This window comes from Drosophila melanogaster, chromosome X, assembly GCF_000001215.4.
Source record: "Drosophila melanogaster chromosome X".
NCBI classification, from domain to species: Eukaryota; Metazoa; Arthropoda; class Insecta; order Diptera; family Drosophilidae; genus Drosophila; species Drosophila melanogaster.
The window spans coordinates 17,490,877-17,503,549 of record NC_004354.4 but is presented as its reverse complement, the minus strand read 5'-3'; the positions used below and the strand labels follow the sequence as shown (position 1 = coordinate 17,503,549).

At 39.6% G+C, this 12,673-nt stretch overlaps 1 protein-coding gene and 1 long non-coding RNA gene across 6 annotated transcripts in view; one reads left to right on the top strand and one right to left on the bottom strand.

Annotated features, from left to right (window-relative positions):
* CG43658 (uncharacterized protein) overlaps positions 1 to 12,673 on the top strand; it is a 105,012-nt gene that overhangs the window by 57,631 nt on the left and 34,708 nt on the right. The window lies entirely within an intron of this gene.
* lncRNA:CR44692 (long non-coding RNA:CR44692) lies at positions 6,162 to 6,881 on the bottom strand. The gene is made up of 2 exons (NR_123933.1): positions 6,456 to 6,881; positions 6,162 to 6,394 (listed from the first exon to the last, which is right to left on the bottom strand). It is a non-coding gene; the product is annotated as a long non-coding RNA:CR44692 (long non-coding RNA).

Genomic DNA, 12,673 nt, shown 5'->3' with positions numbered 1-12,673 from the left:
CCGGCCTCCGCCACCGCCCCCGCCTCCGGCTCTTCCCGCCCAACGCCACGTTCGATCCCTTTAACATTGATTAATTTGTTTTTCACGCCGTTGTCGTCGTATTTCTCTCATTTTTTCATTTTGTCGCCGTTGCTGCATCTATTTTTCGTTGTCTTCGCATTTTGACAATTTTCAATTTTCCCCGGCATTCGACAGAATGTGGAAACATGTGTAGGGTCGTCTCGTCTCGTCCCCCAGATTGCATCTTTTATGTTTTATTTTTTTTTTTTTTTGGTTTGGTTTGTTTGCTTTAACCCGATTTTTAGGTTTCGATTTCATTTGCGTGTGGAAATGCATTAACAACCAGCAAACAAGAAAAAAGAAAAAAACCTGGAAAAAAAAAATAGAGTTGTCGTTGCTGTTTTTTGGAAATTTCTTTGACTTAATTTCTGTGTGGCATTAAGTTAATTGAAATGAACATTTCCCCTGAAAGCTGTGCCTTTAATACGTTTTTCATTGGTCCGAAGCTTGGCCAAATGGAATTTCGAAAAATCTCCACTAAAACAAGGTGGGAACATAAATGGGTGTATGTACATACATATATTGATTAACAAATTAATGAACTTATGCTAGCCAAATGCATTTAAGCCAATGTGTTCCATAACTCGAAGTGCGATAAGTAATGCTTCTTAAAATCATACTTCCTTTCCGGTTTCTTGCCTTCCATTGTCCCATCCAGTGGCGAACTTTTCTTTTAGCGTTATTAATCCGCTTTGGGAACTTTGTACTATGACACAAAGGCACTTTCCCACACACCCACACACCCATTGAAATATATATATATATATATACATATAAATCGGATGATAAAGGGGGCTAGTTGCTGTAGGCTTATCTGGCACGCGCGACTGCCCCAACAAGTGCAGTTCAAGTGGCAAAACGGTCAAAGTTTTCCTACTCACACTCACACTCGCAGTTCGCCTTTTCCCATTGCAAATGGTCGGGAAAAATGGAAGAAAATATAGTAAATATGGCAAAAACGGCAAGAACGCCTGCCAATCAACGTTTCAGAATTTGATTATTTTCAATTAAGTAAAATGCTGCTGGGTTTAAGGCAACAAAGGGCTGTAAAGAGGTGGAAAATGAAAAAATGGGGTTTGACTAGTTAAGTTGCACTCGAAATAGTTGAAATGCACATTGAACTTGTTAAGTACTTGTGTGGAATATTAAACAATAAAATGTATATGTATTACATTTTCTTAGTTGGTATGCTTATTACATGGGCTCCCTTTGAATTTTCTTCCAAATAATTTAGATCCTTGCTGACCTTTAATTGGAGTCAAGTTTCCTGGGCTCATTTTTTTTTTTTTTTTTTGCCGTGAAGAATAGCTTAGGCGCTCTCTTTTATTTAGCTGCCAGGGGTGAACTAAACTAGTTCATTTCATTTTGTTTGCGTGCAGCTGGTCATCGGGGTGTTTGTTTAGCTGAAAGAAAGGTCAACGCTGCTTAACTTGCAGCGGCAAATGCACCACGCCATCTCCACTACCACCACCCACAACCCAAAACCACCCCCACCCCATCTGGGTGTGTGTGTGTGTGTGTGTGTGTGTGTGTGTTAAGTGTTTTGATGAGCGTGTAATGGCCTCATGCTGCTGTCAGTTTAATTGATGGCAAATGCTACCAGGTCTAGGTCTATGGCCTTCTCTTTTAGATTTACACAGAAAAAACCTTGGTAATATTCTAGTAATAAAAAGAAAATATTTCAGTTGAAGCTTTAGTACTTCGGTTTCTAATTATGACACTAATTTAAAATGCTTCAATTAGATGTTACATGTGTATCTGCTATATATTTAAAAATGTAGATCTGATAAGAAACGATCCAACCATTTTTTCCGGTGCATGTCCAGTTGAATTCTATAATTTTTCCCATCTATGCGGGCGGAGAAAAAAGTGGGTGGAGAAGGAAAGATCGACGGAGGCATCCGTCGTCCCCAACATTATTTTCACAACTAATTTAGTTTCATTTGATTTTATTATTGTCTTTGCTCCCTGTGCTTTGTTTTCCCCCTGCCACGCCCACATTTCCATCACTTGAGCTCATTAACTTGCCATTTATATACATATACATGTATATATGTATGTATGTATATAGAAAGATGTATATGTGCACACCCCCGATGTTTGAGCAAATGCTGCGGGTCTTAAGTAAATAAACTAAGCATTAAAAAGAGGAAATATTATCTAAGCTCTTTCCAGCTCGTTCTTCGTTGGCTTCTGATCGATTTTTAATGTTGTAATTGCTTGACAATTGTTTAACTGTTTCTTATTGAAAGCTTTCGTGTGGAGCAGAAAGCGAAATAAATAAATAAATAAGCCTGAGATGAACGATTAGGCCCAAATTAAATCCAAATCGGCAAGTAAACTGGTGGAGAGCGAAAAAGTTCTCATGAAAACTTGAATTTAATGTCATTTGGCGATAAATCTTCGACTCAGATCGACAAAAATTGGCCAACAAATTGTAATTTACGATGGAAGAAGTGCCGCACAAAAGATGACGCTGATGATGATGGAGATGGAGATGGTAGATGGTAGATGTGGGGAAGCTTAATATTCCCACGTTCAATTGTTCAATTGTGGGGGGTCGCAGGGGCCAGGGGTCAGAATTGTGTTTGTATTTTAGCCGGGTCTGCATTAGAATCGACCCCATATATACATACGTATGTGTGTGGCGCCGAAGGAAGCCTGTTGAGTTAGTGGGTCCGGATCGTAAATCAAGCCAACACATGGGTGTAGTTTATCCGGGTGGAGAGAGGACAATGGTGACAAAGCCTATCCTCTAACTACAGTGAGTGCTCATGGCACAGAATTCCCATGCGGATAATCCGCAGAGTGTGGGAGTCGAAATGCAATAGAAACTCTGTCTGGGAGTCCCAATGAATCCATAAGTATGCCCATACATCTATAAGTCTGTTGTGCTAGATGCTAAAATTGGGACATTGACAAAAACTTGTTACGCAAGTGCTAATTTGAATACGGAAAATGATTAAAAATAATGCAATATATGTGCACTCACTGCAGTGGCACTTAATGCATTTAATCTAAATCCACCTTACTAAGAAACAACCGCGAATTACACGCCCGTGTAGCTGGAGACTTACATAATTGATTGACTGATTCCAATATTTGATCGATTTCAGTTAAGCGCTAATTAAGTCACAATACTATGTCGTATATTTGCAATATGTGAGGCGTAAAACCACTAATAATTTAGTCGCACTTTGCGCCATTTTGATTAATCAGATGGGCGATGAGGTCGAGGCTGTGCTTAATCACCTAGCAAATGGCAGGTGGAAAGGGTGCTTGAACTCTTGACCAGCAGTTGACCAGTCGCTAATGTGATAAACATAATTTTTTAGCCACTATGCCGCCGAATTTTTGCATGTTTCGCGCATTAAAAATATGAAGGGAAGCACAAAAACATGAGAGTACGCTCGTCGGCGGCTCTTTTAGAGGCTGCTGTTTGTTTTTAAATTGTTTTCACCTATTTTTTATTGCCCGGCCCCAAAGACACACACAGACGTAAATCTTCTTAGTTGCCACCGGCAGATCTGTGAGAGGTGCACTGGGAGAAATGATTAGCTAAAATAATTGTCTGCTTGAAAATATATCTATATATTTTTTCCGTACAATTTCTTAGTTATTTAAAAAAATAAATAAAATTTTTTTTAATTAGAACAAACACTGTTTTCTTAAGGCATCTTGGCATTTTTTTGGTATCTCTTTCCTAGATTTTCCCTGCTCCTTTTCACGGCTCAATCTCAATCTCTGTCTCAAGCTCCAACTCTCAGAAATCAGCTCAAGTCGCTGTCGCATTTCCATGAGATTTTTATCTCAGTTTTATGACAGTTTCTTTCGCACACACACACACACACACTCACTCACTACGTGATTTTGCATTTCGAGAGGCGGAAAAAAGGGGGAGTTGGAGTAGAAGGGCAGTTTTTTAGGGGGCGGCGAACCACCAACTGGGCAGCCACGTACGACAAATTTTCCGCTGTGTTTTTGCCTTATTTCCCCTACACCACGTGTACGTATATAATTTTTTTTTTTTGGCTAAAAGTCAGTTGGTCGATGGGTTAATGGTGGCCAGCAATAAAAACAATTCGAAAATATCTGTCAACAAAGAGTTAAGTGCATTACATGCGAAGACATAAATTTCGGGTTACAGCTGCGGTGGCAATAATAATGTTAAATAAAACTGTTTATTCAAAAAATTCCATAGTTCTTCTTGTGAGCAGGAAGCAAAATTTGCAAGTCATAAAATTGGGGTGTTAGAAATATGGCAAAGAAATACGAGAATTACGTAAATATTGGGTGGCGAAAGTTTAATTTTAAAACATCAACTTTTACCCTGTGATGTAAGTCTGTATCTATTTTTGCTCCATTAATCTATCCAATTAAAATTCCGCCGACAGAGCTACTAATTTTCCGACCTCAGCTGTTTATTTATTATCTTTAGTCGTTGACACTTTGCTACAGTTCACACACTGCCCCCTTTCCTTTCATTGCCTTTCCATGCCTTTTGCCACCGTTCCTATCCCGTTCCTTTGTCACCCACCACCATAGGTCGTTTTCATTTAATTTTGTGTTTATTTTTTTTTTTTTTTGGCTTGGACATTTTCTCCATCAGCTGAGGGGGAGGGGGGGGGGTGTTGTGAACTTTTGCTTTCAACGGGTATTTTTAGTTGGCTTTGTTTTTGTCGCCGGGCCTGCTCCTTTTGGCATCATCAATCATGCGATAGCGCAGGCGCAAATGCCAAGCCAAAAGCCTGGCTCACAAATGTGGTGGAATGGAGCCCGAAAAACAGTGTTTGACAAATGCCCGACGATGTGGCTGCGAATTGTTAAACAAATGTTAACATTAACCTTTTCCATCGGTCGCACGTAATTAACAGCACTGCCGACGATTTTCTGACAGTCATTCAAGCAAAGTCCACGATTTGCATCGCCAATTAATCAGTTCTCGTTTAGCTTTCGGCTGAAATATACAATAGTAATTGTTACTTGAAAACCAATTAAATATTGTGTGTACTTTAGTTTAAATTTAAAATATTCGTTCACTTATTTTACTTGGATGAATATGATGAAAATAAGAACAGCATATGCGATGCATTTAAATTAAATGATGCATATTGTATGTGCATGCAGCGAAAATAATTGAGCGAATCTCCGCTTTCCGCTTGTAAAATATTTCCGAAAATTGTGAATATTCCGTTGTCTTTGCAAGGCTTTCATTCATAATTCGCCATAATTCAATTATCGTCAGAGGCCAGAAAAATAATTGTAATTTGGGTCAGGGCAATCGATTGACGACTGATCCACATATATATATATTGGAAAATTCGCCCATTCTAGTTCGATATCATTGGGGAGCTCCATCATTCCAAACCATTTGAGCCGTGATGAATGCACTTTTTCCCATGTAACCAATTAGACGCCGGTGTGTGTGCGGTTACCAAGAGCTACTACCGTTACCCAGTTCTGGTTACCTGTTACCCACCCGCCCAGGTGGGTGGTTGGGTGGCTGGGAGGTGGAAAAGCCATTAATTACGCCGCACAACAACAGGCAGGCAGCCAAGCAGGCAGGCCAGGCCCTCATGCTAATGACGACCGATTCTGATGAGCCTGATGGAGTGGGCTAATGGGTTGGCTTGGCAACACCCGAAAGCCCCCAAACGTTTTCCATCTGGCTTCTGGGAAATGTGTGTCAAAGCGGGAATTTTCCCGGGAATCCGAGGTGGCTTGCTGCCTGCTTCGGTGGCCAACAAGTGCCGAGTGCGTCTTTTGTGTGACATGCAACCGGGATTCCTGTCATTCTGAGCCTCCAATTATGGCCAGTCAGTCAACCGGGGGCGAAAGGGAAGATCTGCCTGCTGGTCACTAAAAACCTTTCATAATTTCGACTTAGTTACACCGGCATTTGAGTTATTGAAAATGCCAGAGATGATTTTATGAACATATAACGCAAATTTCGGTAGGGCAACTAAGGCCTAAAGGTGTATAATTCGTTTATAATTGGATTGAATCAGAATGACTTAAGGATTTGAACGCAGTACTTAAAATACTCAGAATAAGTATGCCTCTCTCAAACAGAGTTTCATAGTTAAGGACTTAATTGAACTTTATTTACCTTCATTAATCTTTTCATTCTCACACATCTTATTCTCCTCGATTGCCTTCGCAATTTCGAGGAGGAAATGGAAGGTGGACTTTGAAGTTGGGAGCTTAGATTTACTCTTAATTGGCTGCCAAATGAGCTGGACGGTAATCGTCTGAAGTGCCACGCCCATTGGCTTTCCTGCCAATTTTGCAGGCAATTCCCTATGACCACCACCATTCCGTTCCCGTTCCTTGACTAGTTGAAAAACGGAAAAGTTCTAGAGCGGGAAAATCTCGTGTAAATCAATTTTCCTTACCCACGTTGTTCTGTTCTCCATTCGTATACGGTTCACATACACTTTTTCCCATGTGGGCCCATGTCACTTTGGTGCGATTTCCGAAAGCAAACTTTTCAATCAATATTTAATACAAAATCCCTTTATTTTTATTGATTTATATGATTTTCGGTGGCCTTGCAGATAATAATAAGCGCCAACAAATTGTTTCCTATCGTTTCTTAGTTGTAAATGCCCTTGAACTTTGTTTCTGTGTTTGTTGTTCCTTTGTTGATTGAATGAAATTGAATTGAATTCGTTTGGGTTTTATTTTATTTTTTGCTTTGTCGTTTGTCTTTTTTTTTTCTCTGACTTTTCTGGCTCTGAGTGCTTCTGGACTTGGGCGATTTGTTTGACGACCTTTGGGCCGGGCTGGCCCCTCCACTCCCATCTGCATAAATCTCCGCTGTAATAGGAAAATAATTAAGTCCGCTAATTGAAAATTTTTGAATCGCTCATCAAACACACAAAAAACGGTTAGTTATTTATTTTTCGGGGCGTTGTTCGCGCGGGTTTTGCATAATTTCTGTTTTGTTGGCTAAACATAAAACATTTGCCTAATGCGACCTTCTTAAATGCCCTTTAATCGGTGGCCTTTGAACTAAGCCCCCCAAACGAAACCAAAACCAAAAGAAACGAACTCAAACTCACACCCTAATCACAACCTTAACCCTTCTTTGCATTTATTTAACATTTAAGAATTATTGGTTTGTGTATTTTTCGTTAGTTTACCTTTTAGAAATGCGGAAATATGAAGTTTGCCTACCGGGAATCGAAATTTATTACAGTTCCCAATATCAACGAGCGTGTAGAATACCATAAAGATATGTACATATGCTATGTGGATAGTTTCATGGATCATAAAGTAGACAATTCCACGTTACCCCTTTCGCCACTGACAGAAAATTTGTGGTCATGATATTATTACAAAATAATATCCTCAGGTGTTATTTAGTTCCTTAAAATGAATATATTAAGATCACATTTATATGCGATTTTCTAGTTATAGAATATTCTTGAAACCCCGAACTGTAAGTTATATAATTTTTTGCAGTACTATAGCCGACAGAATATAGATGCCACCCTCGATTTTGGCTATCAGCGGCGAAAGAGTGGAATAGCCAAAGTGATAAAGAGGAAACAATGGATGGGGGAAACAGTGTGCACAAAGACCCGAAAACCCAAAGGGAAACGAAGAACACAGAAATGAGGGGGAGAATCGTAGAGAATTGCGGAGAACCTCCTACCGATATCCCTGCGATATCATTTATCATACTAAATTGAAGGGAGTTGAGAAGTGTAGTGGAGATATACATACATGTATGTATGTACGGCCTGGTGATATATGTATGGAGAAGCAGGGTGGATGGCGGGAGGTTCTGAGGGGTATGATATGGTATATGGGGTCTACGATGCAGAGCCAACTGCTTGACACGCATCAATAGCAATAAAAACAACAATGAGAACAATTTCAATGCGAATGTACTGGCAAAGGGTGTGTGCGGGGAGGGGAAGTGGGAGAACACACACGTACACCGAAGGGCAAAATAATAGTGATAGTATATGCCAAGTAAAATATAAAACAAGTTGTTTTGTCAGTATCTTCAGTCAAATTATTTATTATTATTAAAAAAAAAAAAAACATTTCCTTGTGCGTTTATAAATAATCTTCACACACTTTCCCGGTGCACTTCGTCACTATGTTGATATATTTTGTTCAGCTCGATCGTTATATGTAGGTGTATTTAATTGCCAACAAAACCTGCCAAATGCTTTGCGCTGCTTTGCTGATACTCAATCGAAATCTCTAATGACAACTTTTCGCTGCCTGGACAATTGAAGGGTGGTGTTTACGGCAATAAATGGAAAGCAGCTGCAGATTGGTAAATAGATTCCCCCCACAACCGATTCTAATTGGAACTAGTTGCGCACAATTTTTGCTAATGCCTGAAAACCAAAGAACCTTTTCATAGCGAAAATCGTACGATTTTCCCCCCTATTTTTTCCGCCTTGCGCTTGACTTTGTAAGTTGTCGTGTAATGATGGGCGATAAGAGGCAGTGCTTATGAATACAAAGACACCCACAGTTGTTCATTATCAATGCCAGCGACAACATAAACAACCCGGGAAAACTTGAAGATGGAACACGAGCGATGACGAAGAAATGGGGAAGAAAGTGCAGCGAAGAAAGCAATTGAAAACTCACGGACAAAATGCCAACTTCCCAGCAACCATCTGCCCTGCCTGCCAATGAATCTGGTGTTCAATTTGTTATTTATTCCACGGAACTGTGTGCAGCTGTCACAGCTGTCGGTTCGGAATTATTCTAAAAATATATTTAAAACCTTTGACTACAAAAAATATGTTCGATATGCATAAAAAGTCAGTATTTGCTGAAAGTCAGGGCAGTACTACCTTGTCGCAGTTCTTCTAAAAATGTAAATGTAAAGCTAAGTTTTTGATAAGCTCTTCTCACTAATCAACAATGTTGTGTTTAATTACTTTATGTTCTTGAGAACGTTTGAAGAGCGATAACAGCAATCGGAAAACATGAGCAATTTTCTGCGATCAAATGTAATTGAAAGAATCATTAAATTATTGTAACTGCTTATAAAGAACCTAATAGACTCAAAACTTAATTCATTTATTTGCAGGGTATTTTTTGTTTGGTTTGTTTTTTTTTTCTAGCTTTTCTGTGTGTATATTTTACGTTGGATACCAATTTTGTGCATTTTTCTCGGTGTACTTTTCGAGTTGCCAGTGTGAATATGAATTTTCGAGTTTGATAGTGTTTGGACTCTGTTCGCTTGCCATTAATTACTTGCAGCTCGCACTTTAATTGACAATTGCACGCGCTGATAGAATTGCCGCTCTCTATCATTTTAACGATGATGCCAATTGACGCACTCGTTCGCAGTCACTTAGTCAGTCCTTCAGTCAGTCAGTTAGTCAGTTAGTCAGTTAGTCAGTCGGCCAATCAGTCGTTTTGTCAATTACTGATTCCGACAGTCGGTTATTGAGGCGTTCCCATTAATTGGCTCTCAACGCCTTTGTGCTGCTCGCCTTTTGTTTTCCACTTGGGTGGCACTTTTTACAGCCGTTGTGAGAAAAACAAAAACAAGGCTCTCTTTACCCGCTAAATCACAACAAAAACAACAAACAAGAGAGGACGCTGCAGTTGAGTGCCCGACTAACCGATACCCGGTACTCGGCTATTGAGTGTGTCTAAAAATGGCAATACAGACCCGGGATTCCAGACTCTGATAAATAATATATTCACTTATATATATAATATATATACTTTGCAACGAATCTAGCATACCCTGTTACTTTACCAGAGCTGGGTGTAAAAAGACAACAAAAATGGAAAATTGTAAAATGCACAAAGACAATTAAGTGATTTTTTTTTTGACTTGACAACCAATTCAGACTGCTCATTTCTGTTTCGTTGTTCTTCTTAGCCGGGAATTAATTAACAAATTGATAAGTAATTCACTCGAATGCATCCATCGCCTTAATTTAAAGCCTCCCAGGATCTGAGGGCACTTCTGTAGCTCATCTGTTATTAAGTTCCCCTGGCGAAAATAGCCGGGGAATTGACTTTCAAGTTGAACTTGTGCCGGATTAATTAACCCGTAGTATTTATTGGGGTGGCAAAGTAAGTGAAGTAAACTGAGCCAGTTAAATGAAAGTAGAAATAGCAATTAGTAATAATCAAGAAAAAGGATTTGCTAAAGAGCATCTTAATCACAGTGTTTAAACAATTTATATGAATGTTCGAAATGGCAAAGGTATGTCCTTAAAATTGTCTAGCTGTGTCTAAGCTCAATTGATTTCTGTGAAGATCTGGGCTGTTGACTTAGCCAAGTGGATTTCTCCTCCTCTTTGGTGAAAACGGGTTCCTGTGATGCCATTTACGTTGCATCATCTCAATGTATGATGACAAATTCTATTCACGTATTCCGCACATCCATTTTCCCACCGATTCTCCCCAGTCTATCCATCCATGTATCCATCTAGCTATCTATCTTTCTATCCATCTGTCTCTGCACTGTTGCTTTTCTTTTGTATCGCTGTATCTTTGTATCTTTTTCAGCGGGGACAACCTTTTGGTGTTTGCATTATGATTATTTTTATCATGCGCGCATTGTCGGCGTCAAAACTCTTTGGATTTGCCATTTTGTCTCGAGTTTTTCCGCTCAGCCACACTGTAGATATGTATATATATGTATGCTCCTTGTTTCTGGGATTGTCATCTTAATCATCAGCGCCGGGAAGTTGGCAAGTTTGGTAGTTGACACTTGCCTGATGGAATATGCCAGTGCACAGCATTATTTTCCTTTGCTCCATCATCTTCTGCTTTGATGCCAGAACTTCCCTGGAAGGCCTGCATTCCATTCTATCGTCGCGAAGAGAGGCCCTTAACTTCAGAATAGTCGAGTCCATCAAAAGTGGGCGGGAAGTTGACAACTATTTTTACTATTTGTCTGCGTCACATAAACCAAAATCGAAGCCGCAAAGTTGGGGGAGGTGAATAAGTTTACGACTCGTAAAGGTCGTACTTACACTGTGCCACGAAAACATACATACATATGAGTGGAAATTGATGGCTAAGATTGTTGGACTGACATGCCATTAAATACACATATTTCCCGTTGACCGTATCGGTTTTTTATTGACCAGATTATGTCCTTCACAACATTGTCGGTCTTCATTGCCAACTAGTTATAACTTATCGAAATTATCGATATTTATCGAAAAGTGGTGGTAAATAAATTGCTCATTCCGTCGATCGTATAACTCTTTAATAAAAATTATGATTTTCACTGATCATCGATTTGTACGACTGCAAAGCTGGCTAACAATCGATATGTTGTTTAGGGAAGTAATCAAATATTTTTTACGGCTTCGCTCCTTGCGTGCCATACTGCCTTATGACAGTGAAACGCACTGTCTGTCCGTGCATATTGTATTTGCTTATTGATTTGTAATTTAGTCAGTCGGCCCCATTTCAATGACCATTTCCCCATTTCGGCGCTCTTTCCCATTTAAACACTCGCCTGGCTTTACTATTTTCCCCATTTGCATTTCTATTTTTACTTTTATTTGCCCTTTTCACTTTCATTTGGGTCTAAGTTAATAACTTTTGGTTCCACCTAAGTTTGCCCGTCTCTATGGCGTACTTGAAGCTGCTTTTCACTTTTTTACTTTTGTTTTTCTTGGCTTTTTTTCTACTTCTTTGTATTTTCCCTCCTTGCCACGCCCACACGCAACTTGTTGCGCTTTTACTTTTTCCCAAAAAACTGTATTTGTTACCTGCATTTTGTATTTGATTTGTATTGCGAAAATTTTGTGCTAATTGCCGTCTTCTCTCTCTTTTCAGGTGAGTAACTCCATCATTTCACTAATCTCGATTCGCCGATCTTTTGTTGGTAAGTGGGCTAACGGTTTTCAAGGGAATGCAGCACATCCATTAATCTCGACCAGAGTTCCTTCTTGATTCCGATTCCATTCCCCAAAATGTGACTCATGGTAGAACACTCAATGCGAAGCCTCCTCTCTTTCGCGCATTTCCTTTTATCTTTGTCTAACTGCAGTCCCTGCATGACTCACACACACTTTCATAAGTGCCTACAGTTGAGGGGAAGAAAATAGGAAGGTGGAAATAATTCTAAAAATTAATATTCATAAGAATCCAGACAAATTTCTTCCTAAAATAATATTAAAGTGAACACCTTCATGCAACGCATGTTTTGCTTTAGAAAGCGTTGACTATTAACTTGCCCTCAGCTGTGCTGCGCGATTCTCGGTTTGTTTTGTATTTCTGGCTTTTTGCTGCTGCTTTTGGCCATTTATTGCCGGTCTGAAAAGAACTTGGCAAAGACCAAAACAAATTTATATCTCTCGGATACAGATACAGATACACTGGCCGACTGACTCATCCGCTAGAGATGTGGAGATGCAGCTGACATCAGCGGAGCGATGCGATGCGATGCGAAGAGATGGTTTTTCAAGGGTCTACATAAATGACTGACCCACCGACTGGCCGTTCAATCTCTCTACTCTCTTTTTCTGCATTTTTTAATTAAAAACCATTTTCGGTTTTTCTAAGGGTAACCTTGCGACCCCGCCCTCGGCGCCACCGGGTCACCCACAACAATATATATCAGCAAAGGAAAAGCAAGAAAAAGAAAAACAAT